General features: G+C 48.3%; 1 long non-coding RNA gene across 1 annotated transcript; it reads left to right on the top strand.

The window, feature by feature from the left end:
• The first annotated feature begins 5,917 nt into the window (after positions 1-5,917).
• Positions 5,918-25,838, top strand: LOC123460274. Its single transcript, XR_006636864.1, has 4 exons — positions 5,918-6,006; positions 22,921-23,074; positions 23,547-23,647; positions 25,673-25,838. It is a non-coding gene; the product is annotated as an uncharacterized LOC123460274 (long non-coding RNA).
• Positions 25,839-27,513: the final 1,675 nt, after the last annotated feature.

Below are 27,513 nucleotides of genomic sequence, written 5' to 3' on the forward strand. Positions count from 1 at the left end.
ATGAGGAAATCTCGCAAAGGCGTCGAAGCTCAGACTTAAATGCCGAAGAGAGAGGGCCTGGCGGAGGTGCTTGGGGAAAGCACTGTCAACGAGTCTGCACTAACTCTCTTCTCGGGGCAGAAAGGACGCCTTACCAGCAGAGATTGCCTTGTGCACGGAAGTCTCCCTTACAGGAGGACAACTTCTGCTTTGTTTGCAGAGCTTCTTAAAATAATCAGCTCAAAATAGTCCTTGTGCTAAAGAGGCATCTTTTACCGTGGCAATTTCTCATCTCTTATGAACCTTCCTTCTAGACAGTGCTCCAGTTTCTGGAACTTTGAAACTTCCCAGTCCAAATTGGTCCTGAATAGTCTGGGTTCTCCTGAAAGATAGAAGCAATCAGAAATAATATTGGCTCCTTATAATAAATTCCATGTCCTCATTTAATTGCTTAGGATAAATTCCATATGTGTATATATATATATATATGTATATATATAGACTCATTATACACACACATATATATGCATATATATATGTGTGTGTGTATATATATATATATATATATATATATGCGTGTATGTATATGTATACACACACACACACACACACACACACAAATATGAAAATTGGCCCTTGGCCCATGTGGTTATTGAGATTGAAAAGTCCCAGGATGTTCAATTAGAAAACTGAAGACTCTGAAGAGCTGATATATAATTCTATTTTATTTATTTGGGAAAGAGAAATAGAGGGAGGGAGGGAGAGAATGGGCATTTTAGGGCCTCCAACCACATGCACTACCTTGTGTGCCTGGCTTTACGTTGGTACTGGAGAATCAAACTGGGTCCTTTGGCTTTGCAGGCATGCACCTTATCCACTAAGCCATCTCTCCAGGCCTATAGTTCTAATTGACCCTAAGCATCTGAGAATAAGGAGAGAGACAAAAGTATAGCTGTAGCCCAGGTTCAAATCTGAAGAGAAGACTGATGTCCCAGGTCAAATACCAGAAAGAAGATGAGTTCTTCCTTGTCAGCCTTTGGTTAAGATCTTCATTGACTGGGTGTGGCCCATCCACTCAGGAGAGGGCAATTTTGTTTTCTAAGTCCACATAGTCAAAAGCTACTCTTATCCAGAATCACCCTGACTAATTTTCCCAGAATAATATTTGACCAGAGGAGGGTATGGTGGTGCATGCCTTTAATCCCAGCACTTGGGAGGCAGATGTAGAAGGATTGCTATGAGTTTGATGCCACCCTGAGACTACACAGTGAATTCCAGGTCAGCCTGGGCTAGACACTCTACCTCAGAAAAGCGATCCCCCAAATATTTGGCCAAATATCACACATGAAGATTAATTATCTCAGGCCCCAAATCAATGTTGGGGCCTGGGCTCAACTTCTCCAGCTGAGCTAGGAAAGCCACATTATTGCATGAGCACCTAGGACCAAAGTGAAGCCCAGGTTGGCTGTTTGCAGGGATGAGCAGAAGAGCAAAGATGTGAGGGTTAGAGACCTAATGTAGTGAACATGACATGCAGGTGTGGTAAAAAGATGGCACAGAGTGGGCTAGCAGTTGCCACGTGGCATGTTGTAAAACTCAGGCATTTTCAAATTGAACTTGGCTTTTCCAGGTTGTTATAAAAGAGTGTTTGTCAGCGTAAAAGGATAGATGTCTTTCAATTTGTTTGCTTGATGTATAACTTGAACATTTAGCTATGGGATATCATACTGGCTAATTTTCATTGTTAACTTGGCTGGATTTGGAATTGCTAGGGGACAATCTCTGGGCATGACTGTGAGGGTCTTACTCAAGAGATTTCATGGAGGGAAGACCCTGATAACATCACCCCGTGGGCTGGGGTCTCAGGCTGCACACAAGGGAGGCTGGCAGCTGAGCAACAGTCGTTTCTTTCTGCTTCCTGGCTGTGAACACAGTGTGAGCATCCCCGCACCCTCTCCTCACCAAGCTTTCTATGCATAGGTGTACCGTGTCCCCTTGAACTGTGAGCCAAAGTAACCCTTTTTTCCCTTAAGTTGCTTTTGTCAGGTGTTTTGTTACAGCAAGAGGAAAAATAACTGACACAGGTTGCTGTCTACTTTTATGCCCTTGCTGGGCCCTGTCGGTCTTCTCTGTGTAGCTGGGGTCTTGGCAAGGTGAACTTTCAAATCAGAGGGAGGTAGTGGATACTCAGCCAGAGATATTTCACTTGGGCCTTGAACACGGCAGAATTTTGAAGCAGGTAGGATGGGTGTGGTGGGCTCTGGTTATAACATGTACCTTCAAAGCTAGTATAGAGCTAACTAGCTAAATATGGCAGGCAGTGTGGGTGGATTGACCTCAGCTGCCACTCAAATCCCAGTGAAGAGGCAGTAAGGGGGGTTAAAGGTAGTGCATACTTCTGAGACAAAGAGTCCGTCAACAAGACAGAATGTTTGGGAGCTAGATGGTAGATAACCGAGAAAGGATGTTCAGGGTCTGGTGGCGATGAGCTCTGCTCAGCTGCTACAAAACACTACCAAATGGGGCTATGTATAAACATGATAAACCTACTGTTCAAAGTTTTGGAGGCTGGAAGTTCAAGGGCTAGGCTGCAGCAGATGCAGTGTCTGGTGAGGGTCTGCCCATCATAGCTGGTGTCTTCCTCCGTCATCATCATCATCATCATCATCATCATCATCATCATCATCATCATCTGGCCAAAGGGGTGAGCAGGCTACCCCAGACCTCTTTTTAAGGGCACTGATTCCATTCATGAGGCAAACACCCTGGTGGCCCTAGTTTCTCCCTATAGATCCTCCTTCTAAGACTCCAACACAACATGCTAGGTTCCAGCAGGGGGAACACCTATGCTGAGATCACAGCAGGGAGGGCGAGTGTTCAGTGACCAAGAAGAAGCCACCAGGAGCTCAGATGGTGGGATGGAGAGCAAGGGGACTTTGTGACGGGGTGGGACTGGGTGGGAAGCCTGCCAAGGGAATAGCTGGGTTTCAGACTGCACTGCTCCCCGCTGAAGCCTGGGTCCCTGGCTCCCTATGGACTACCAGAAGACTGGAACTCTGTTCCCGAAGAGACTTGGCACAGGGACCACAAACCCCCATGTAACTGGAGAAGGAAGCTTCCACAAAACCCAGGGGAAGGCAGGAGGAGGACCTCACATGCTCTGACTTCAGCCCCTTCCTGTCTGCCTCTAAAATGTGTGGCCTTCCCAGGCAAGAGTGTGGCAGTCACCTCTGTAGGACATTGATCAGCCCCAGCTGCCAACTGTGCCAACTTCCCTGGGGAAAGGTCCTGAGAGATTACCCTGCCATCCCAGATCCTTGCTGTACACAGCGTCCTCTCCATGTGCCCCTGCTGACAGGGAGCCACAATCAAGGCCATGAGACTTAGAGAAAGAGTGGATGATAGATGAAGTGGGTTGGGGCTTGGAGAGGGGGGGTGTGCACAGGAGACAGGGAAACTGAGTGATATCCTTACATAGTTGGTGTCTTAAAAACCAAAGCAGAAGGCTTAAAGAAAGAGAAGAAAAGAATTCTTGGAGATTAAATTAAGAGAGCATAACCTCTTTTAAAAATCCAGTCTGGAAAGCTGGCTTAGCAGTTAAGGCACTTACCTGAGAAGCCTAAGAATTCATGTTTGAATTTCCAGGTCCCATGTAAGCTAGACACACAGTGACACAAGCATGCAATGTCACACACGTGCCACAAGGGGGCACATGGGCCTGGAGTTCATTTGAGCTGGCTTGAAGGTCCTGGTGTACCCATTCTCTCTCTCTCTCAAAAATAATTTTTAAAATTTATTTATTTATTTGACAGAGAGAGGAAGAGGCAGATAGAGAGAAAGAGAGAATGGGCACGCCAGGGCCTCTAGCCACTGCAAATAAACTCCAGATGCATGCACCCCCTTGTGCATCTGGCTTACATGGATCCTGAGGAATCGAACCAGGGTCCTTAGGCTTTACAGGCAAACACCTTAACCACTAAGCCATTTCCCAAGCCTCAAAAATAAAAAATTAAAAATATACATAGAAGAGTTGGAAGACATTGGGGGGGGGAGGGGGAAGGCTAAAAAGGAAAAGATAAAAGAGGAAAAAGGTAAAACCATTAGAAGATAAGTCAAAAAATCCAGTGTGTGTACAGAATGCCTGTAAGAGAAAGCAATGGACATGGGGAGAAGGTGAAGTACGAGAGAGACTCTCGCTAAACTCAGCCCTTCATGGGCACCTTCACCTGGGGCCAGTCAGCCTGGCACAGCGGGGCCAGGAGCGCTCTGCACCCTCCACTTGCCATCTGGCCCACCATTCCCTTAGCACAAGCCGGGCTACCTCAGGTGACCCAAGAGCACACAAGGGGGCAGCTGGCACCTGTGGCTTTCTTGCCTGAGGTCCTCCGTGGGCATGCTGGAAGGGATGCTGTGTGGAGGAGGAGAGGAGCCGAGCTTCAAGTCTGTGGCCTCAGCCACTATGAGTGGCCACAGCCTCCTGGACTTGGGAGGGAGTCAAGGCCCTAGCAGAGGCCAGACTTGAGTCTACAATTTTAGAAGTCCTGACTCCCACTGTTTTGTCCGCAGAGAGCTGAGTGCATCAAATCTGAGCGATAAAAAAATGAAGCCAGCATAAAACCTATTCATGGACCTCTCAAGAGAAATTAAAAAATAAAAAACCCAAGCAAACAAACAACAATAAAAAAAAAAAAGGTGGGAGAGAAACAGGAAAATCCAATCAAATGGCCTAGATCTGCAGACAGGGGGCTCAGAGATGAAATGACGCCCTGTAATACACAGGAAGGGACAGACGCGAGGGACCAACGGCCCAGCAGAGTGCAGAACGAGGTCTGGGCAGGGAGTGGAAGGGCGGGTTTGAGAAGCTCAGGAGCTCAGGACGAGAGACACGTGATGCACGTGCAGACATGTGCAAAGCCCCGAGGGAGAAAAAGCAACCTGGACACACAAAAGTTTGACAAAAATCATGCAAAAATAAACCTGCACCAAGGGATGCGAAAATCAATGTAGAGACACCAACCCAAGGGCCCCATGTAGCTGATGTTTCCCAAGAAGAGGACAGAGTGCACAAAACAGACTACATAGTCAGGGGAATCAGAGGAGAGAACTTTCCAGAAGGCGGGCTCGAATCTGCAACATAGCAGAGTACATGGACCCCAGGAAGAAAGAGGAGTACAGGGAATGTTGGCTGTTGCCACACGAGCCTGTTTGCAAGGGGACAAAGTTGAGTCAAAAGAAAGCAGACAGAACACACAATTCCTTCACGGCGTCCCCTGCCTGAATGTGGTGGCCCAAGCCTGCAGTTTGGGGTAAGGCAGTGTGGCCCAGGACACAAAGCCTGCAGGTCTCCTCAGGCGGGGGGTGCTCAGCGCATGGCTCCTGCAAGCCCTTGCTAATGCTCACTGCAGCCCTCATGAGCGAGGCTCGGTGGTTAGGGTAGCAGGGCACACGTAGGCCGTTCTGCTCTGGAACTGACATCCAACAACTCACGTGATTACCGCGCAGACTAGGGCGCAGCGTCAGAAACCTGGCCTGTGTGAGTGATGGCGCCAGTAACCACATCAGAACAGGAGAGGGCAGGGGGCAGTGGCTGAGTTATTAGAGAATGAAATCAGACCCATGATGTGCAGCCATTTCAAATTAAAATCTCTCAAGTTTTTATAATTTTTATGCTCTTCCTTAATGTTGAAGGGATCCTTTTGGTCTTTTTATATGGCTTGGATTTGTTTTTAATGAGCATGTCTGTTTTAAAAAACTAACAAAAAGTCATTATTCTTTAAACATTTCTTTTGAATTCTCTCCTCTCCATCTGGTCTGCTGCATAAAAGTCAGAGAGAGAGAGCGAGTGAGTGAGAAAGAGAGAGAAAGAGAGAGAGAGAGAGAGAGAAACACAGGGGGAGAGAGTAAGAGGGAGGGAAGGAGAAAGGAAGAGAGATAAGAGAGAGGGAATTTCTGTGCTTTTGAGAAGCTGTTTCCATTCACTGTCCCAGGACAAGAAAGCAACTGTCTGTGGTGTGGAGCCTTGGGGAGGTGGGTGACACTTCTGCTTTCCACTGCTGAGGTTGGTGGGTGCTCTTACAGAAAGGGTTGCTGGGAGGCCAGACCCAAGCTTGGAGCGCTGGCTTGCTTTGTGTGGTCAGCTTGGATGTCTCCACCCGTACATCCCTGGGGCCAGGACCCAGGCCAGCCCTAGAGAAGAGGGGTCCTCTGCCTCCTAGGAGCCTGCCTCACAGAACCCTGGGCATAGCTGGGGACGAGGGCCATCCAGATCCCTGATGGGGGGATTTCCATGGCCAGGTCCTTTTCTTTCCCAGCTTCTAGAGCACTAGGCTCCAAATTAGCACCCCACTTGCTGCCCCCCACTTTCTCCAGTGTCTGCCTGTGCTGCGCTCACTCAGGGGCTGTCAGCCGAGAGCACGTGAGGTGAGCGGGGGGGGGGGGGGTCGCATTCGCTGATTCATTCATCCATTCGCTCCTACACCAAGTGGCTTCTACATGCAAGCTTGGCCATCTCTGGGACACAGATGCCCTAAGGCCCATGGGGTGAGGAGGCCAGCAGAAAAACCCACACATGAACTTATGGGTGCTGGGGAGGCAGAGCCTGTGTGCAGGCTTTGCCCTAACGTGAGTGACATGGTGGTCCCAGGGCAGGAAGAGAGACTCCTTCTGGGGCAGGTTGCTTCTCAAAAGAGTCTCAGGGATGATGGTCCCATGTTCTATGCAAGGTCTTTGGGGGGCTTATGGTGGATTGAATGCATGACCTCCATAGACTCAGGATTTTTATTATTGAGATTGAGCTTGCAACGTGAGTCCCTAGCAGGCAGACCCCTGCCTAGGGGGCATGCCACTGGGGAGGATCTTCAGCCCAGCCCTGCTAGGTGTGTTAGGAGCGGTTTGAGCTCTGACAGTTTTGTGGCATTGCACACTGCTGGTGTATTTCTGCTTGGATCTGCGGAAGCAAGTCAGCTTCTTCCAGTATTGATGGCGTTCCCCTGGAATTTGTAAGCCTGAAATAGACCCTTTTCTCCCAAAGGCTGTTTCTGATCAGGTGTTTGTCCCAGCAACAAGAAGCTGACTATGACAGCCAATTGATAGTGAGAAGTGGGGTCGTTGGTGCTACGAATCTGACTGTATTGGTTTTGGCCTTTTGGAAGCTGTGAGCTGGAGTCATGTGGAAGGACTTGATACTTGGGACTGGAGAAGCCTCACAGTTGCAGTAAGCAAAGTTTTATGGGTTGTTCTGGTGAGAGTTTGAAAATGCTACATGCCGAGGATTGTGGGCTGAGAGGGCTTGGCTTATGAACTTCCACGGGGAAGCAGACAACCTTGGAACTTGGCTAGTGGTGGAAAGGCTGATGGCATTCTGCCTGTGCCCTGAAAATTTGATCCACGTTGATTTTAAAGGCAATGAACTGGTGTTCTTGGAGGAAGGTACAGACAGGAAGATATGAAAAATGTACAGTTTGTCACCAGAAAAATTCAAGCAAGTTTAAAGTTACCAGCACAGGGACTGGTTTTAGGTGTTTGAAGCTGCATTTGTTCAGTTGATTGCTGCTACTAAGGGTGGGCCAACTGCTTTGCATCGAGACAGTAGAAAAGATGCCTGAGGGTGACATCAACCCAGGAAAGGCTCAGTGAGTAAGAATGCAAACTCTTTTACAAGGAGATGGCTTGAAGAAATAATTTTTTTTTTAATTTACTTATTTGAGAGTGAAAGACTCAGAGAGAAAGACAGATAGAGGGAGAGAGAGAGAGAGAATGGGTGCGCCAGGGCTTCCAGCCTCTGCAAACGAACTCCAGATGCGTCCGCCCCCTTGTGCATCTGGCTAACGTGGGACCTGGGGAACCGAGCCTCGAACCAGGGTCCTTAGGCTTCACAGGCAAGCGCTTAACCGCTAAGCCATCTCTCCAGCCCAAAGAAATAATTTTAAAGAAGTAGTCTGCTCTTTAAGATCAAGATTTACTCCCCTCCTCCACTGATGAACAAATTTGTATATGCCACTCACCTAAGCAATGGTTTTGGAAGTGTGACAAATGCGGGAAAGAAAAGGTCACTGGATGTGAAACATGGTTCTGAAAGCCACTGCTGAGATGGAGCATAGGAAACAGGGTTGAAATCCCTGGACAAGGAATGCTATTGTATGGCGTTATGAAGATGGATCATAGTTTATAGTGGAGACCTGAAGATGTTTTGGCTATACCAGGACTATGGACTGGTTGCCAGCTGGATGGGGGATGGGGAGCAGACTAGGAATCCAGAGACTTTCATCATGGGTCATGGATGTTGGAGCTGGAGCTGCAGCTGTTTGATGTCTATCTGATGGTTATTGTTTGTATTAGCCCAGTCGTTCCTTGTTATGCCTCTGGCAATGGAAATGATTCTTCCATGCCGTTATGTGTTGCTGTGCATGTAACTTGTGTCTTAGTTTTACAGGGCTCTCATTTAAGAGACAGCCTTAAATCCCAGATTAGACTAGGGACTTTGAAATGTGTTAAAGTTGGCAAAGACTGTGGGAACCTTTGAAGTTGTACTGAATGCAGTTTGCAGTTATGAGATGGTCATGAGTCCGTGCAGTTCAGGGCCAGAACGTGCTGGTTTGAGTGGATAGCCCCATGGACTCATTTTTCATTGAGACTGAGCTTGCAACGTGAGTCCCTAGCAGGCAGACCCCTGCCTGGGGGGCATGTCACTGGGGAGGATCTTCAGCCCAGCCCTGCTAGGTGTGTCCAGAGCAGCCTGAGCTCTGACCGTTTTGTGGGGTTGGTTGCTGGTGGTGTCTCTCTGATTCGATCTATGGAAGTGAGCTGGATTCTTCCCGTATTGATGGTGTTCCCTGGAATTTATCTGTAAGCCTAAAATAAGCCCTTTCCTCCCATAAACTGTTTCTGGTTGGGTTTTTATCCCAGAAACAGGAAGCTGACTACCGCAGGGCTCTTACTTTAACTCCCAGCTCTCAGTCTTCCCACCTTTAGGTGTGCTGACAGGTCCAGGGTTAGGGAATGCTGGCTGGCTTGGAACAATTGGAGGGAGATGACTGACCAATCAGCTTGGTTCAGCTTTCAACACCTTAGCTGACAGGCTGTGTGAGCCTGGGTAAACCAAGTACTCACTGCCCCAGCTTCTCATTTGAGATATGGAACCCTGTCCCCTACCTTATGGGGTTGAGGTGGGAGTCAGCTGTTTGGCACATGTGTGAGACTTGGCACGGTGCCTGACTCCAGGTGGATAACAGCATAGACGCCCTGAGTAGTGGGAGGGTTCCGAGTCCCCCAGGCTACTCCCTGTCTGGATTCCAACCCTTCCAGAGGCCTGACTTTCCTCTTGCCCTTGAAGATTACGATCTAGTTCATGCTTTTATGTTAAATTTTCCACGTCCTGTCTTTGCGGTGACAGTGGTGGCGGAGTTCTGTGCATTGCAACAGTATCCAAAGGTGTTCTGATGGACCCGGACAGAGCAACAGAGCTGGAAAGGGAGCTGAACGCTGGAAGATGCTTTCTAGGACCTGTTGGGCAGGAACAAAGCTGAGTACATCCAGGTGCATGCTACTGAAGCAGGGGGAACCCCAGGTCAGACTGGGGGGTCTGGGCTAGGCTGGTGGACCCAGGTGGTTGGCAAGGTGCCACGTGAGGGGTCAGCACACTATGAGAGCCCAGTTACACGCAGCTGCTTGGTCCAGGGAGCCCTTCCTCCAGTCCCGACATCGCTCTGCTTTGTAAGAGGGGCTGTTAGACTAGATTAACCCCCGAGGCTCCTTCCAGTGTAAACACTGCATGCTTTGGACTTAGTAATACACTTAGCGCATACCATCCTGAAGACACAATGCTGACCTTCCTGACGCCTTCTAATTCCTACACAGGTTTCCTTTACTCTGCCATTCTTTGTTTTGTTTTTCTTTTCTTTTCAAGTTGTGTGTGTGTGTGTGTGTGTGTGTGTGTGTGTAAGGAATTATCAAAATGAAGGCCAGAAAGACTCAAGCCAGAAGGGAAGTCCCCTCCTTGCCCAGTTGGACAAGGAGACAGGAGGAAGGGAAGCTGGGGAGATGTCTAAGGGAGAAGCCCATGAGGAGGGCTCATGTGGGAGGCCAGGCCCAAGGATTCAGAGGAAACACCGGCCATGCAGGTGGGAAGCAGAGCCTGTGTGCTCAGTCCCTTCACTGTTCCCAGCAGGAATCAGGAAAGTCTGTTTCCAGGAGAACACAGCACGAGAGCCAAAGAGATGAGATAGGAAGGAGTCCAAGTTCAGAGGAAAATCATGCCTGTAACAAAGTGAAAAGACATCTCGAGCAACATGCACAGAAGTCACAAGTAAAAATAAGAAATAAAAAAAGGCGAGTACCCTCTCCTTTAGCCTGGCTGGGAAAGGGGAGAATACAAGTTATACATTAGTATTCACGTGAACATCAGTGGCTAAAATGGGAGGGAGAGAGATATAATTCCCCTTCCTCCCTCCTAGGTAAAGGAGGATAAACAGGGACCAGATGAGTTAGTGCCAAGAGAATGCCACCAAGGGAGAGATTATGCCTGTGGCAAGCCCTTTACAGTTAATTAGGATGCACTTTGTCATTAGACATAAGGGAGAAACTTGACTGGTTCATGGAATCGAGGGGCTGACTCAGGAGGACCAGCTCACCTGGGGCTGCTAGATTGGTAGAAGTAGGGGCCATGATTGCAAAAAATATATATATCTCTTAGCCATCTTAGATAAGACTGGGTTTGACGCTGGGTTCTACTTTTGCCAAGACAGGTGAGGTGACATCTTGTCCTTGGGCCTTGTTTCCGGCTGACTGCCCATAAAAAGCTACCTTGCTCCTGTTTCTCCCTCAATAATGCCTGCTCCATTGGAAGTGGTAGAGGCACTTGAGCCTGGATAAAATTTAGATTCCTGTGTCATGTCTTGCAATTAATCAATATACTCATTTTGTTTAATGTGTGTGTGTGTGTGTGTGTGTGTGTGTGTGAGAGAGAGAGAGAGAGAGAGAATTGGCACACCAGGGCCTCCATCCACTGCAGTCAATCTCCAGGTGTGTGTGCCCCCTTTGTGCACACGTGTGATATTGCACGCTTGTGTCACTGTGTGTCTGGCTTACATGGGACTTGGAGAGTCAAGGATGAGTCCTTAGGCTCCTCAGGCAAGTGCCTTAACTGCTAAGCCATCTCCCCAGCCCTATACTCATATTTTGTAGGGTCCTTAAATATCAAATTTTTTCCCTGCATTGGTAGGCAACCAAATACGGAAAGGGAAGAACTGGTAGATTCACAGAAAAGGGCGGGAAGTAGGGTGAAAGGGAGGAGTTAGGTGACTGGAACCCAAGGGCGCATCAGAGGCTGGCCTAGCCCTGACTCCTAACTGGCAAGGCTTGGGAAAACACCTGCATTCTGCACACAGGAGCCTGACCAGCTTGCTTCTTTGAAGGCTCTGGGCTGAAACCCAGTCTCCAGCCCGGCCCCTGTCTGCCTGCCACTTGCTTTCTCTGGTTGCATCTGTACTTAATATACATAACAAATACCTCCGTGGTCTGGTTTCACTTAAAGTAAAAACAGCCCAGGATTCGGAAACCCAATAGAGAACAAAAAGGCTTTTAATTTAGCAATTTTACATTAGAAAAAAGGAAAAAGAGCCTGGCTCCTTCCCTGGTCATCTCTGTCTGCAGCCCTCCATCCCAGGCTTCCTCCTCTGCCTGAATTTTCAAGCTGGTATTTTTTTATGTGATCGCAGAGGCAGAAGCCCTTACTTCAAAGAGAGTGCATCATCAGATCTTGCCTGGGGAGACCCATCTGGCCAGCTTCCACAGTCCTGAGAGCTCGCTGGATCTCACCACACCACAGCGCATTCCCACCTCTGTGATCGCTGTGCATTAACTCTTGTTAACAACAGTGACATGCTCTGAAGTGCTTCCCGTCCGGCTGGCAGGGCCTAGGGGTCTAACACCCTAGGTCTCAGGAAAGGAGGAGACTAGGTGGTACTCTTAATCTGGGTTCTCTTGACCCCAGTTACTGTGTATGTGTATATATATATATATATATATATATTTTTTTTTTTTCCCTTTTGCTTTTCGAGGTAAAGTCTCACTCTAGCCCAGGCTGACCTGGAATTCACTTGGTAGTCTCAGGGTGGTCTCTACCTCTGGAGTGCTGGGATTAAAGGTATGCATGCGCCACCACACCCAGCTTGACCCCAGTAATAGTCTTTTAAGTTATGGGGGCTCGAAGTCTCAGGCTGGCACCTTGATGTTGCTTGTCTTGTTAACCCTTGCCAACCCAGGGCTCTTTCAGGACTATCATTGGCTCAGTGCCTTGTAACCTATCAACACAAATCCAGCTCTCACTTCATAGGGAGTAGGGATAGATTATTCTTAGCAAATAGTAATGACTATGGCCTGGGGATGGCATGGGCTCAGGTTGCCTGAAATAACATGTTCAATGTGGAAACAGATTCATGAAGTTTTTATAGTTATAGAACAAGAGAAAGTTATAAATCAAGGCATTTCTCAAATGCGTTGGTGAAAGCATTGGGTAAGCAGATTACAGAAGGTAGGGAAAAATGTCTGCTTTGAGTCTCAGGTGTGATCTGATGACACTTTCAACTTTTAGGTTCATGGAAGCTGGTGGACTACTGTGTTAACACATTCCAGAATGTGTTATCTGATAGTCAGAAGAATCTTAGGTCAGAGACAGATGTGGGCAATGAATAACTAGCTATCAAGACCACTAAAGATAGCTTGAGATAATTTTGGATTTTGATCTGCAACATTCCAACAACCCACAGTCATAAAGTTCTTTTAAAAATAATTTATTTATTATTAATTTGAGAGAGAGTGAGAGCAAGTACACATGAGAGAGAGAGAGAGAGAGAGAGAGAGAGAGAGAGAGAGAGAGAGAGAGAATGGGTGCACCAGGGTCTTCTGCAAATGAACTCCAGACATATACGCCACTTTGTGCATCTGGCTTTTTCTGGGAACTGGGGAATAGAACCCAGCCTGTCAGGCTTTGTAAACTGGCTCCTTTAACCGCCGAGCCATCTCTCCAGCCCCCACAGACACAAACTTCTAATCAGTCAATCAACCTTGTACAATCTGTAACATAGTTGTGCCTTTGGGGATAGGAGGGACTTCAGTTCACGTCGTAGTAGTGAGCTAGAGGTGGTGGCTCAGGGGAGACATTCCAGGACTAAGCCGTCTCCTTGGCTAGGCAGACATAGGGAAAAGGGCCCTTGGTTGGTGGCTGTATTCTAGAGTGCCTTAAGATGGGCTTCTTCTTCCCTGCTTAAATAAATTTTCCCACTGGTGGGCTTGCTTGGCAGGCTTTCTGGGACATGCATGTCATGGATGGCCACACGTATCATGGGGCCAGCCTGCGCCTTCATCTTTGTGTAAACTGACGAATCCTATACTTCAGATGGGAGCTCTCCTGTCGTTCAGTAAGAGTCTGGCTCCCCCGGGCAGTGGCTCCTCCAGCTCTGGAGCACCCTCCTCCATTAGGAGTCAGTTTCCTATGATTCCTTTACCTCTCACTTTAAATAAACTCTGCTCTTTCATACCTTTTTTTTTTAAAGAATTTTTAAAATTAATTTATTTATTTGAGAGCGACAGACACAGAGAGAAAGACAGATAGAGGGAGAGAGAGAGAATGGGCGTGCCAGGGCTTCCAGCCTCTGCAAACGAACTCCAGACGCGTGCGCCCCCTTGTGCATCTGGCTAATGTGGGACCTGGGGAACCGAGCCTCGAACTGGGGTCCTTAGGCTTCACAGGCAAGCGCTTAACCGCTAAGCCATCTCTCCAGCCCTCTTTCATACCTTTTAAATCTCTACTCCGCAGGGAAAACAAACCTCCCACTCCCAGGTAGTAACATGGGGAGAAAGCCCGGCTGGAGCTGAGAGGGCTGGCTGGGGGACGCACAGTCCCCGTTTTCAACAGGAATCTGTCATCTTTCCTCCGCATGCCAACCCTGGCTCGGAGGTCTGACTGCCTCAGACCCCTGGACCCAGCCTCAGTTTCTCTCGGTCTTCCCTCTGGTCCTCTTCTGGCTGACGTGAGACCTTCTGACTTAGGGTTCTGTTCCACTCCCTCCTGCAGAGAGAGTCTGAACCTCACACCTGGGGTGAGACAGTGGTTCTGGGAAGGCTAGCAGGACAGTCACAACCCTGGGCTGTCGACCCCGATGTGGATATAGAGGGCTGACAGCAGCAAGGGCTGGGCTCGGCAGCGGTGTGGAGGCCGGGCGCAGGGTGGGGCAGCCTCCAGGAAGCCACTGCGCTGGAGCGAGGTGAGAAGGGAGGTGGTAGGGGTCCCCGGTAGGAGGAACACACATCCACACGCACAGATTGGGGCTCCCATGTGTTTGGACATGTGTCAACGATGGTGACAGGTGAGGACAGAGACTCTGGGAGCTGAAGACCTGGGAGGCTTCTTCATGTTGGATTCAGGGGTGCAGGTGCAGATGTGTGCGGTGTGCACTGCAGCTTGTCAGGAGTGTCTCCATGTACGTATGGTACAACCCGGATCACTAAATAGGGTGATCCTGCCCATGGAGGGAAATGAGCCTTGTCCTGAGGCCAGGGAGAAGCTCTCTACGGCCTTTCAACAGGAGGATGCTGGGGTTAGAAATGTGCATTAAAAAGGTCACAATGTGAGAGCCAGGCATGCTGACTTATGCCTATAACGCAGCCCTTAGGAGGACAAGGTAAGATGATTGCCATGAGTTCAAAGCCAGCCTGGGCTACAGATTGAGTTCCACGTTCCAAGTGACACCCTGCCTCAAAAAAACAAAACAAAATAAAACAAAACAAAACAAAAAAACCCAAGAAGGTCACACTGTCTTTGGAGAGAAGGCTGGAGAAGAAAATATCAGATGTAGAAAAAGCAGTTTGGAGGAGCCCTGGCAATCCAGGGGATCCGTGTTTAGGACCGTCCCAGAGCAGCACTGGGGACAAGGCATGTTGATGGTGGCAGGGCAAATTCTGCCGGAGTTGTAGTCACAGATACCAGGCCAGCGGTGGAATCTAGAAAGACCTCCCCTGTCATCACAGACCCCTGCAGAGAAGAGCACGGGGCTTCTCAGATCAGCTTCTCGCTGTTGCCCACTCCCCGGAGTCCTTCTAGGCTTTTCCTCTTCCACAGTTTGGGATGCTGGAAAAATAATTTTGCTCTCTGCTGATAACATGCCTATTCCAAAGTGATTTCCTCCTTTCCGTATCTCTTCCATGTTAACATCCAACATCTTTCCCTCTTGTGACTGAAAGAAACGTTCTTGACTCCTATAGCCCTAGTGCTAGTTCTGGAGAGGCAGACAAGTTAGACACGTGAGGTGGAAAAGTGCCCGTGTTGCTGACCTACCCGGTACCACGTGTGCCTGCGGCCCGTCCCCCACTCATGCACAGAGTTAAGGGGGGCTGCGTGGGACCTGCGGGGCTCCTCCCAGCAGAGTTGGGTAGAGTCTGTTTGCTGTGCAGCCCATTGCCCTTGTGGTGAGCAGGCTTTTCCAGAAACATAAACAGACATGCTTGTGACTTTCCACAATGTTGGAACTTAGTGAATAACAATAAATTCACAAACTATTTTGGTCACATTGGCTATAATTTGCCAGCTTTTCCCAATTTCCCTTGATGGCTGGTGATTGGCAAACAGTTTTTTTGTTGTTGCTGTTGTTCCCAGCTAAAGTATTGATATTAACTCTCAGGTCACACATTCATTACATATCACATAGTAATTTGATTTATAGATGTACACATATGTAGGTTATAAAATGTCTAAAAAGGGTTAAAGTGGCCACCAAGTTGAGTCCTTACTAAGGCAGAAGCAGAGAGCTCTTACAGATGAAGTCATTGAGGTGGTTAGAATTTTTTCTCCTCCTTCCTCCTTTCTTTCTTTCTTTCCTTTAGTTTTATTTATTTTGAGGCAGTTTCTCACTATAGCCCAGGATGCCCCCAAACTTATTCTGTAGCCCAGGCTGGCCTTGAAGGAATTTAAGAGAATTCTCCTACCTCAGTCTCCATTGTGCTGGAATTAAAGGTGTGAGCCACCAAGCCTGATTCCAGGTGGTGGGATTTTGATGAACCCAGTTGGGGCTTCATGGCTGGAGAGCTGAGTGACAGGGTTATAGGACTGTAGAAGTGAGGTGCAGGACTTAGTCCAGACTGATGAAAGGAGGGGGCAACCACCTTAAGCTGTGGGGACAAAACTGAGCTCAAGCCCTTGGGACAATCAAGGGATTCTCTGCTGGCCAGTCCCTTGATGCACACACCACGTGGTCAGATGCACACACACAGATCGGCGGGGGCATCACCATCAAAGTGTCCTTCTCTTCATGGGGTTCAGGTGAAGGTATTGCAGCCCTCCTTGGCCTCGTGTGTTTGATAAGTTCTTGGGCCTGATTTTTCCTCTGTGGTTTTATTTTGCCTATGTGCTCGTATGTTCCTCATCCGCTGTGACAAATCTACAGGTAACACCTTTGTCCAGTCAATTATTGATCAGCAACTGCCTCATGGGTGGTGCGGGACAGTGGTGGTGTCTGTGTGAATGAGACACATGTCACTTTACCTCTGTACTTGCACCCGACGTGGACAGTCACCCAGGGCAAGTCACAGCGTGCAAGCCACTTTCCCACGCAGTGTGGAGCCACTTACAGCAGAACAGGCTGACCCCCGCGTCCCTCCACTGAGGCTCAGCTCCTGACCCGAACCCTAGGCGCAAGGCCCTCACCTCGGTTTTCCCTCAAGGCTACCTTGCAAAGGAGTCCACAGAGAGAAAGAAGAGCGTGGAGCTCTTAAGCGGGGGGCGAGGCAGAGAGAGGAACTGGGGGAGGAGAAGAATCTGAAAAAGCTCACGGCTAAGACACACAGCTAGGGAGCAGTGGCCAAAGGGCCAGGAGGCCATTCAGATGGTTGCTGTGGAACCACCAGGCAGTTTGGTAGGCCAGTGGTTTTAACAACCAAACCCAGCGGAAAAGTAAGGCAAGGTAGGTGGTTCACTTGCTGCTCACAGAGCATGGCAGGGGGCTGCTTCCCCTCCCAGTGGAGTCACTCAGGGAATGAGGCCCTCTCTTCTTGTCTCCATCTTGGTCTCTGTCTGTCCCCATGAAGAGAAGGGCCTAGAGTAGAGTAGGTAGATGTTCTTTTTTAAAATTGCACTTAAGGGCTGGAGAGATGGCTTAGTGGTTAAGCGCTTGCCTGTGAAGCCTAAGGACCCCGGTTCGAGGCTCGGTTCCCCAGGTCCCACGTTAGCCAGATGCACAAGGGGGCGCTTGCGTCTGGAGTTCGTTTGCAGAGGCTGGAAGCCCTGGCGCGCCCATTCTCTCTCTCTCCCTCTATCTGTCTTTCTCTCTGTCTCTGTGTCTGTCGCTCTCAAATAAATAAATAAATGAATAAAAATTTAAAATTGTACTTAAAAAATAGTTTATTTATTTATTTATGAAAAGAAGGGAAGGAGGGAAAGAGAGAGAGGGAGAGAATGGGCATGCCAGGGCCTTCAGCCACTACAACTGAACTCCAGACCCATGTGCCACCTTGTGCATCTGGTTTATGTGGGTCCTAGGGAATTGAACCTGGGTCCTTAGGCTTTGAAGGCAAGTGCCTTAACCATTAAGCCATCTTTCCAGCCTGGTAGACTTTTTTTTTTTTTTAAAACTGGTCAGGCCTAGAAGTGGCACCTTCATGTCTGTTTTTGAGGGACACTCACAAAATACGAAGGTTACCAGGTTCAGGTGTATAATCCAACGGTTTTTGGCAGCTTTGCCAAGAGATGTAGGCATTACCTGAAGTCATTAGTTTGTGTTTGTGTGTATGTGTTGGGTGTGTGCGTGTGATGCATGTTGGTATTTGTGTGACCATGTGTGTGTGAGTGGGTGTCCATGCCCTTGTGCATGCATGTGGGGGATGCCAGAGGTAGGTGTCAGTATCTTTCCTGATTGCTCTCTACTTTCTTTTTAAATTTTTAAAATTTTACTTAATTTAATTAATTTATTTATTAGAGAGAGAGAGAGAGAGAATGGGTGCTCCAAGGCCGTCAGCCGCTGCAAATAAACTCCAGATGCATGTGTCATCTTGTGCATCTGGCTTACGTGGTCTTGGGGAATCAAACCTGAGTCCTTTGGCTTTGCAGGCTAATGCCTTAACCCCTAAGCCATCCCTCCAGCCCTGCTCTCTACTTTCATTCTGTTTTTTTGGTTCTTTTTGAGGTAGGGTCTCACTCTGGAATTCACTCTGTATTCTCAGGGTGGCCTTAAACTCACAGTGATCCTCCAACCTCTGCCTCCCGAGTGCTGAGATTAAAGGCATGGGCCACCATACTCAGCTCTGTACTTTCATTCATGGAGACAGAGCCTTTGGTTAAACCTTTAGCTCACTAATCTGATTAGACTAGCTGGCCAGTGAGCCTAGGAATTTCCTGTCTTTCCATCTCTCTAGTGCTGACATTTCAGGTACATGCTGGGAAACGGGGCATTTTTACATGGGTTCTGGGGATCTCAACTCATGTCCTCATGTTTTGTGGCAAGCAAGCCCTTTACTCACTGAGCCATCTCCTTGGCCCTTTAGAGCTTTTTTTAAACCTACCTCCCAGGATATTCCCTTACACCATTTCCTGTAACTCTCTGATCCTATCCCATTCCACCCATAGTCTCTGTGGATTTCCTATACTGGGTGTCTCGCTCAAGTGGAAACTTACAACATGTGCTCTCTTGCTTATGGCTTGCCTTCCCTTAACATCATAATTTTGAGGTTTACCCCAACACAGCATCTGTCAAAAGCAGATTTTTCTTTCTATTGCTGAAGATATTGACCTTGGCACCTTAACTTCTGCTCCTCTTTCATTGGCTAGGATACAGAAAACATGAGTTTTATAGCAGAAGCCATAGTTCTGGGAATTCCAGAGAACTAGGCTCAGCCAATCATTCTAATACACCAATTAACACAGTCAGCAATGGAGAAGAGCATAGAAAGGAGATTTAGGGCTGGAGAGATGGCTTAGCAGTTAAGGTGCATGTCTGTGGTGCCTAAGGAGCCAGGTTCGATTCTCCAGGTCCCACATAAGCCAGATGCACATGGTGGCATATGCATCTGGAGTTCCTTTGCTGTGACTATAGGCCCTGGTGTGCCTATTCTCTCTTTCTAATACGAATAAATAAAATCTTTTTTTAAAAGGGGATTTAATCAATGCATATATTGGGAAAAGAGAATGGAGTCTAATGCCCCAGCCAAATCCTCTTCAAGGTCAAGGTCCTGACATAAGCTGGAAGTTTCAATAGAAGAGATAGGTGTGATTAAGCTGACATGGCAGATGTGTGGTGTGGTTGATCATGACTTCAGTTCTGGTGATGCAAGGTGGTAAGAAGGCCTATTGACCAGGCTGACAAACTGGTTTTCAGGAGATGATTACTCCAGCTCAGGTAGAGCCCTCCTCAAGGACAGTGTCCTTATCTTGGGGTGGCCTGTGGTACCTAGAATTCAAAGGGACTACAAGTTGGAATAGGAAATTGTGAAAGGCTGAAAGGAGAAAGTCTCATTTGCTATGATCTTTGTGCCTTTAACTGTGGAATGGGATAGAGTAGGTAGCACTGGCCTTTAGATGAATAGTGCTGGGGCAGATAGCTATGTAGAGAGGTAGCAGATGTGGCTGTTATTGCCAAATGTCAACTCCATCAGATTAGGAATCAAGTAAGAGACAAGCTTCGTGGCATTTGCAGGAGGATGGATGGAGGGAAGAAGACATCACTGAGGAGAAAGGCATGGATGGGGGAGGACTGTATGTAAAGAAGATCTGACACTGGGGGAGGACTATATGTAAAGAAGATCTGACACTGGAGGAGGACTATATGTAGAGAAGGTCTGACACTGGAGGAGGACTATATGTAAAGAAGGTCTGACACTGGAGGAGGACTATATGTAAAGAAGGTCTGACACTGGAGGACTATATGTAAAGAAGGTCTGACACTGAGGGGGACTATATGTAGAGAAGGTCTGACACTGGAAGAGGACTATATGTAAAGAAGGTCTGACAGTGGAGGAGGACTATATGTAGAGAAGGTCTGACACTGGAGGAGGACTATATGTAAAGAAGGTGTGACACTGGAGGAGGACTATATGTAAAGAAGGTCTGACACTGGAGGAGGACTATATGTAGAGAAGGTCTGACAGTGGAGGAGGACTATATGTAGAGAAGGTCTGACACTGGAGGAGGACTATATGTAGAGAAGGTCTGACACTGGACGAGGACTATATGTAGAGAAGGTCTGACACTGGAGGAGGACTATATGTAAAGAAGGTCTGACACTGGAGGAGGACTATATGTAAAGAAGGTCTGACACTGGAGGAGGACTATATGTAAAGAAGGTCTGACACTGGAGGAGGACTATATGTAAAGAAGGACTGACATTGGAGGAGGACTATATGTAGAGAAGGTCTGACACTGGAGGAGGACTGTATGTAGAGAAGGTCTGACACTGGAGGAGGACTATATGTAAAGAAGGTCTGACAGTGGAGGCGGACTATATGTAAAGAAGGTCTGACACTGGAGGAGGACTTTAGGGAAAGAAGGTCTGACACTGGAGGAGGACTATAGGGAAGGAAGGTCTGACAATGGAGGAGGACTATATGTAGAGAAGGTCTGACACTGGAGGAGGACTATATGTAGAGAAGGTCTGACACTGGAGGAGGACTATATGTAAAGAAGATCTGACACTGGAGGAGGACTATATGTAGAGAAGGTCTGACACTGGAGGAGGACTATATGTAAAGAAGGTCTGACACTGGAGGAGGACTATATGTAAAGAAGGTCTGACACTGGAGGACTATATGTAAAGAAGGTCTGACACTGAGGGGGACTATATGTAGAGAAGGTCTGACACTGGAAGAGGATTATATGTAAAGAAGGTCTGACACAGGAGGAGGACTATATGTAAAGAAGGTCTGACACTGGAGGAGGACTATATGTAAAGAAGGTCTGACACTGGAGGAGGACTATATGTAAAGAAGGTCTGACACTGGAGGAGGACTATATGTAAAGAAGGACTGACATTGGAGGAGGACTATATGTAGAGAAGGTCTGACACTGGAGGAGGACTGTATGTAGAGAAGGTCTGACACTGGAGGAGGACTGTATGTAGAGAAGGTCTGACACTGGAGGAGGACTATATGTAAAGAAGGTCTGACAGTGGAGGCGGACTATATGTAAAGAAGGTCTGACACTGGAGGAGGACTTTAGGGAAAGAAGGTCTGACACTGGAGGAGGACTATAGGGAAGGAAGGTCTGACAATGGAGGGGGACTATATGTAGAGAAGGTCTGACACTGGAGGAGGACTATATGTAGAGAAGGTCTGACACTGGAGGAGGACTATATGTAAAGAAGATCTGACACTGGAGGAGGACTATATGTAGAGAAGGTCTGACACTGGAGGAGGACTATATGTAAAGAAGGTCTGACACTGAGGGGGACTATATGTAAAGAAGGTCTGACACTGGAGGAGGAATATATATAAAGAAGGTCTGACACTGGAGGAGGACTATATGTAAAGAAGGTCTGACAGTGGAGGAGGACTATATGTAGAGAAGGTCTGACACTGGAGGAGGACTATATGTAAAGAAGGTGTGACACTGGAGGAGGACTATATGTAGAGAAGGTCTGACACTGGAGGAGGACTATATGTAGAGAAGGTCTGACACTGGACGAGGACTATATGTAGAGAAGGTCTGACACTGGAGGAGGACTATATGTAAAGAAGGTCTGACACTGGAGGAGGACTATATGTAAAGAAGGTCTGACACTGGAGGAGGACTATATGTAAAGAAGGTCTGACACTGGAGGAGGACTATATGTAAAGAAGGACTGACATTGGAGGAGGACTATATGTAGAGAAGGTCTGACACTGGAGGAGGACTGTATGTAGAGAAGGTCTGACACTGGAGGAGGACTATATGTAGAGAAGGTCTGACACTGGAGGAGGACTATATGTAAAGAAGGTCTGACACTGGAGGAGGACTGTATGTAAAGAAGGTCTGACACTGGAGGAGGACTATATGTAAAGAAGGTCTGACACTGGAGGAGGACTATATGTATAGAAGGTCTGACACTGGAGGAGGACTATATGTATAGAAGGTCTGACACTGGAGGAGGACTATATGTAAAGAAGGTCTGACACTGGAGGAGGACTATATGTAAAGAAGGTCTGACACTGGAGGAGGACTATATGTAAAGAAGGTCTGACACTGGAGGAGGACTATATGTAGAGAAGGTCTGACACTGGGGGAGGATTATATGTAAAGAAGGTCTGACCCCTGAGGAGGACTATATGTAGAGAACGTCTGACACTGGAGGAGGACTCTATGTAGAGAAGGTCTGACACTGGAGGAGTACTATATGTAAAGAAGGTCTGACACTGGAGGAGGACTATATGTAAAGATTTCTGACACTGGAGGAGGACTATATGTAAAGAAGGTCTGACACTGGAGGAGGACTATATGTAGAGAACGTCTGACACTGGAGGAGGACTATATGTAAAGAAGGTCTGACACTGGAGGAGGACTATATGTAGAGAAGGTCTGACACTGGAGGAGGACTATATGTAGAGAACGTCTGACACTGGAGGAGGACTATATGTAAAGAAGCTCTGACACTGGTGGAGGACTATATGTAAAGAAGCTCTGACAGGACACACTGCCTTTTGCCTTGCTGCCCATCATGTGCTCCATGATGCTTAGTGACTCCCTCTGACTTCTTGCTTCTTTAGACACTTGATCCCTGCCTTCTCAGCCTTCTCAGGAGGTCTGAAGACCAGCTGCTCTGCAGAAGACATCCAGACAGCTCGAAACCATGAGGTATCCAGCCTCATGGACTGAGGAGCTATTGGCTCTCCGACTCTTTAGTCTACACACAGTTATCTCAGGACTTCCCAGCTCATATCCTGTGAGCTAATCCAATAAATCCCCCTGATTATACATTTTCATTCTATCAGTTCTGTTCCTCTAGAGAATCCTGAACAATCCAGCAGGTGGCTTGAAGTAAAGAAGACAGACACCAAATGAAAGTGGAGATGCTGCGCCTTCATCCCGTTCATGTTACCTTGTGGGACTGTGTGAGGAGTCAGGGTTTCTTTCCAAAAACAGTCGGTAAGTGTTTGCTACACAGCCAGGCTGCAAGAGGAGCTAGGGAATGTAGTCCACGTGCCCAGAGCAATGAAGCCTATTGTCTGACAGGTAGGCATTCCCTGTCTTTCTCCCTCCCTCTGTCTGTATAACCCCTTTACTATCTATAACAGCACAAATTCCATGCATACATGAAAAGTAAGTGTGTGTGTGTGTGTGTGTGTGTGTGTGTGTGTGTGTACTGTCGAGTCTAGGTGGGAGTTGACTTTATGAGCAGGATAGTGTGTGGTTGGGTCAGAGTTACCCTGAGGTCGTTGATGTGAACAGCACTGTGAGCTTCTGCAGAACACAGAAGAAGGTTCAGTCAGGTCTGACTCATGTATGTATGTGTGTGCTTGTGCTGTGCTTACATGGGGGTGGAGGCCAGCGGTCAAGGTCAGATGTTTCCCTCAACCAGTCTCCACCTTATTTACTTATTTATTCGTTTTTGAACCAGGGTATCACACTGAATTTGGAGCTCACTCATCTTGTTAGACCAGCTAGCCTGCGAATCCTGCAGATCCTCCCGTTCCACCCCCCCAGCACAGTGATTTATCGGTAGGTGCCACCATTCCTGACCTTTGACATGGATACTGGGGATCCAAACTGAAGTCCTCATGCTTATTTGGTAAGCCCTTTGCCACGGAGTCATTTCCTCAGCCTATGATGGCACCATTTAAAACCCACTTGGCACAGCCGTTGAGAGGGCCCTGCTTGGGTGTCTACAGGCTGCATGCCCGTGCTTTCTACCCTCTTATGGGCCGAGCATTGCGGACTCTTCTTAGCTATCCATTCAGCTGTGTAGTGGTAGCTCCAAGTCTGGAAGCATCATTTTTAGAAAGAAAACATTGTCTCTCCTTGCATTTTTGGAATTGTCATCAAAGGGGGAAGTGTTCTTTGTAGGAAAAGGACAGATGTGCACTTCTGGCCTAGCTGGAGGCTGATTTTACAACTGAGACTGGGTGAGGAGACATTAGAGCGCAGCCTGAGGAGTGACTTAAGGACATATCACCAGCTCTTTGATTCTCAGCAATGGTTTTCACTTAGCATTTTAATCGTTTGGCAGAAACACAGAGGTGAGCTTTCAGGGCCACAGAATTCCATCACTGGAATAAGAGGCTGAGCTGCCCACACGCACTGTGGCTGCCTGGCTTCTCTAGGAGTCCACGGACTGTACCAGCTCAGCAAGCTGATTCTCTGCTCTAGGATGCCTTTATTTTTTAAAATTGTGGGGCTGGGGATCAAACCCAGGGCCTTCCTTGCACACAGTAGGCAATTTCTCTACCACTGAGCTCCACCTGTGGCAGCCCCGCCCCTCAGCCCAGCATCTCAGGAGGTCAGGAAATGCCCCATTTCTTCCCCTTGGGAAAAGAATGTTAGGGATGCATCTGGGATTCTGTGTTGCCCAGAGAGAACTGTGGGTTAAAGGAAGTTCCACACATCATTCCAAGGAGCCTCCCTTAGACTTGCCCCACCTAGAAATTCCATCCGAGGACAAAGCACCCGTCAGAAGGTTTGGTTACAGGAGTGTTTCGGTGATTCTTTGAAGCCACCTCTCGGGAGGGGGGACAGTTAGCTTTCCCAGCCCTGACGAGGGTGAGGAGGATCATGTACCTGGTTAAGGACCGGCAGCGAAAAGGGTGAGTGTGTATCCCGACCAGCAGTAGCACTTTGCTCTTTGCCTGGTGGAGACTAGCCAAATGTGCTGGGCTGCCAGAGCCTGCAGGCGACCTCATTGATCCCTCTGCCACAGGCGTGGGGGTGGCCCTGTCCCCAGGTGGCATCCACTCTTCACCAGACACAGAGTTTTAAAAATATTTTTGTTTTTATATGTTTTTTTTTTTGAGAGAGAGGCAGATAGATAGACAGCCAAATAGAGAGAGGGAGAGTTAGAGACAGACAGACACACCCACCCACCCAGAGAAAGAGAGAGAGAGGGAGAAAATGGGCACATCAGGGCCTTCAGCCACTGCAAATGAACTCCAGACACATGCGCCACTTTGTGCATCTGGCTTTTGTGGGTCCTGAGGAATCGAACCTGGGGCTTTGCAGACAAGCGCCTTAACCACTAAGCCGTCTCTCCAGCCCCCAGGCGCAGTTGTGAGTGTGCTCTGAGAGTCCTCAGGTAACCCCACAGCTCACCACTGTGGACTCAGGAAGCTGAGTTAAGCACTTCTTGTCACGTGGCAGCAACGCAGAAATTGGGGACCCGAGCCCACATGAGCCTCACGTGCGAGCTCAGGGCCGTTTCCCTGCACTGAGCATCCTGTCCCAAGCTTGTCGCCTCAGGTGGAAGGAGCTGCCACTAACTGTGGGCTTCAGAGTGCCTGTTCTTTTCTTCTGGGCAGCAAGCGCTGTGCGTCTGTCTTAAAAGACCATTTGAAGGGTGGGATGCCTGTCGGCCAAGGTGCTCTGCTTCTCCATGCGGTGGATTCCTCTGAGAACAGTCTCTGGCCCCAACCCGGACCCCTGCATACTCCGGCTGTCTGCAACAGCCCAGGAGCCTGGCCTCAGCCAGTTGGCCTGCCCAAGGCCCGTACTGCCAGCGGGGACCGTTTTATGACACTGGTTATTATCTTTCAGACCCAACCTCATCACTGTGCACTTTAGCGGCTCTTGCTGATCGCCCGTGTCCTGTGCAGCCGGCAAGTCCCTTCTGAGATGATGACATCTGAGGCTCTAGAGATTCAGCTGATGCATCAAGCCTGCTCTTGCCACTGCTATTTATAAACATATATGCTCAAGTGTATTTCCCTGTTGTATTTGTACAAAGGATAATATTTTCAAGGTCAAATCAGGCCTGTCTGTCATAAGATATGAAATTAAGACACAGCAAATTTATTTAACTCATCATTTACTGAAAAAAAAGAAACAGTAAGAAAATCCAAATCGCACATGTACTCAGGCAAGCAGGGATATAGAGATGGGCTGAGTAATAGATGCAGGTAAACAAGGGGACAAAGTGACCCTAGGAGTATTTGCCACCTCTGTCAGTCTCCAGGGCGATCAGTATGGAATTCAAGTTCATTTACGCGCCCATGGACAAGTTCATTTGCATGGCTAAGCGTTCTTCACAACTTGGCCATCAACTAGCGTACAGACCAGGAAAGCGAGAGGCCCTGGAGAATGGTGGACCCTTTGGGTGAGCATTGTGTGGAGCGCCTGGGACTTGCAGCTTTTCCACAGACTTTCACGGTTTCCAGTTTCCTCTTGACTGACTCCCATGGCCCCAGGCGCATGCTCGGGTGGCTGGTTGGCATTCTAGTGGTCCTAGGGTGAGGACTTCGGCGGCTTACATCCTGCCGTTGAGGTGACTAAGGCACTTTGAGGGCAGGTGGCCTTCCCCAGGCATGGGGAAAAATGCAAGCTTCTGACCCAGACCCTGGTTGTAAGTTTCTCTCTGAGCACTCCAGAGGCAGGGGAGGATGAGCTCTAGGGTCTGCAGGGCAGGCAGCCTCCCACAGGTGCAAGGGGCTTAGCTTTAAGTTCATGGGGGTTTCACGATATTCCATGTATGTCCATGTTGGGTTAAACATAAAAGCAGCCCCTTTAAATCATTCAGTGCTATAAGGCAAATGCACCCAAAAGGTAGGACGAAGTCCTGATCATAAAGCATCTCAGAGCATATCTGAGATGGGCTGAGTCCAGCTGTAATTGGTCATATTTAGATGAGGTCTTCCATGGAGCCGGGCAGGCTCATAACATTATGACTGGTGTCTTATAAGAGGACAGGAAGCCATGGGGAGAAGGCCACATTGTAATGGGCTGCGAAGGGCCCAGGAAAGTCTGTGAACCCCAAACCCTAGGTTTATTTCTAGTTTTAATCAAAGAAGTGAATCACAAAGAAAACTGAGGAGGATAAGTATTAAATTATTATATTTACTGAGGGAAGTAGAGCCAAGGAAAGGCACTCACATGGCTAGAGATCCCATGTGGAGGGCCTGGAGGGAAAAGTGTGGAAAGAAAAAAGATAGTTCAAGAAGCTCCTGCCATGTAGGGAGCTGGAGGGGATCAAGAACCCACGCCCAGCCAGCCCAGGCCCAGCAGAGGGGAAAACCCACCCACAGCTGGAAGTTCCCAAGTGGTCAGAGAGCCTGCCCTCCCCTTGCAAAGGCAATTATAACCTTAGGGTGGTGGCTGACTTCCAGCTCAGGTGAACCAGAGGGCTAGCTGGTTGGTTAGGGCTAGGGGCTGTCTCAGGAAGAGATTAGCCCTGACACCAAGTTCCAAGGATTGAACTTGACCAACCACAATGTTTAAATCCCGTGAAAGACCTCCCTCCCAGGAGGGGTCCTGACTGGGAAAAATAAGTCTGTCTGGACACTAGGCAAGAGATAAGAAGTCAGGTCATCTTGGGTTTCCAGCAAGAGCAAACTTTCCTGTGCATTTTACCTTCAGGGGTCCAGTCACCCCAGCTTTACTCC

The sequence above is a fragment of the Jaculus jaculus genome, chromosome 1 (assembly GCF_020740685.1).
Source record: "Jaculus jaculus isolate mJacJac1 chromosome 1, mJacJac1.mat.Y.cur, whole genome shotgun sequence".
Taxonomy (NCBI): domain Eukaryota; kingdom Metazoa; phylum Chordata; class Mammalia; order Rodentia; family Dipodidae; genus Jaculus; species Jaculus jaculus.